We start from the raw sequence: 1991 nt of genomic DNA, 5'->3' as shown, positions 1-1991 counted from the left end.
TGCAGAGTGACCACATATGGCATGGTCACCTCATGTACTCCAATGATGTTACCCAATTGGAGGAGTGGCAACTCCTTTTGTGGACATGTGTCTCATCTTTTTTCTTTCCCTTGATATCCTTAAAAGATCTCACAATTAGTAATATATAAGACAAGTAAAGATAGATAATTCCATAGGATTTATTTAGGTTTCTTTACATGAAAAAAGAATACCTACTTTATATGTATAGGAACATTATAAAGATTTGAAGAATAGAGATCATAGCTACATACATATGTCTTATCAACACTATAAAGATTAGAAGAATAGAGATTATAGCTACATACATATGTCTTATCATTTACACATATTACAGACTCTTGGTTTTCATTTCATAGATTTCAGATTTTATGAAAATATCACCAAAAGCATATATAACAGATGTTCAACATGCACTTATATTTATTAATTGAATAAGCAAATCAATTAGTAACATTAGGAGAACAAGAAAATCTATTCCATGGGCATGCTCTACTATTGGAAGGATGTTTTCATGCAAATAAACAATAAATATTTTGAAATATATAAAATTCTCTCTTACTGTAGGTTTTACTTTACATACAGAATTAATGACCATGTTCTCCTTTATGTGTGTCAACATCTAAATCTTACTATAGTAACAATTTCCACCAATTTAATGAAATTACCTCTTATTTCTAACACATAACAAGATAAGTCCTCACCCTTTATCAAAGAAAATTATCTTTGCAACAGATAAGAGACTACTATAGAAAAGCACGATCAATCAAAAGACAGAGTTGTGGATCCTGTACATCTACAGTTCACTCTAACACCTGATGTCCAAGAACTGGTACAGAAAGAAGGGCTGGAAAGAGAGCAAGAGCCTAAGGAACAGAATGTTTGCTATGAGATTCAGTATACTAGGAATTTCAGGAGCTAAACCCATAAACATTACCAATAGAGATGCCTATACATGAATTGAACAAGAGCACCAATAATCATGGATGGGTAAAACCTTGACAGACCTCATCCCAAAGGAATATAGGTAACTAAAAATCACAAAAGTAGAAATAATAGTCTTCTCAATGGATGAACACACCAATTGGTTATCCAATACTAAATGATCAGCCATGAAAACACATATACAATTTGCATCATACAAACTGAGTAAATTATAAATACAAACAAACAAACATAAACGAACACATAGACACAGATACACACACAAACACACACACACACACGTGCATACAGAAACACACACCACAACCACTATTGCAATAACCACAACTACCACCAATAACAACAACACTAACAACCAACACCAACAAATGTTTATTTTAGTGGGTTACAGGCTGGTAGAATCACTCTGTAAATCAGTCTGGCAGTTCCTCAGAAAATTGGATATAGTATTACCAGAGGATCCAGCTATAACAGTCCTGGGCATATACCCAAAAGATGCTCTAACATAAAACAAGGACACATGCTCCACTATGTTCATACCAGCCTTATTTATAATAGCCAGAAGTTAGAAAGAACCCAGATGTCCTTCAAGAAAGGAATGGATACAGAAAATGAGGTATATTTAAACAATGGAGTACTACTCAGCTATTAAAAACAATTGCTAAATGAAATTTTTAGGCAAATGGATGGAACTAGAAAATATCATCGTGAATGAAGTAACCAATCACAAAAGAACATACATGATATACACTAACTGATAAGATGATATCAGCTCAAACACTCGGATTACCCAAGATACAAATCACAAATCACATGAAGCTCAAGAAGAAGAAAGACCAAAGTATGAATGCTTCAGTCCTTTTTAGAAGAGAGAACAAAATATTCACAGGAAGAAAATGCAGAGACAAAGTGTGGAGCAGACACTGAAGAAAAGGCCATCCAGAGACTGCCCCACCTGGATATCCATCCTATGTACAGTCACCAAAATGAGACACTATTGTGGGTACTAAGAAGTGCATGCTGACAGG

This window comes from Grammomys surdaster, unplaced genomic scaffold (genome assembly GCF_004785775.1).
Source record: "Grammomys surdaster isolate TR1022 unplaced genomic scaffold, NIH_TR_1.0 373, whole genome shotgun sequence".
Classification (NCBI taxonomy): Eukaryota; Metazoa; Chordata; class Mammalia; order Rodentia; family Muridae; genus Grammomys; species Grammomys surdaster.
The sequence above is the reverse complement of the archived record's forward strand: the minus strand, read 5'-3'. Positions refer to the sequence as shown.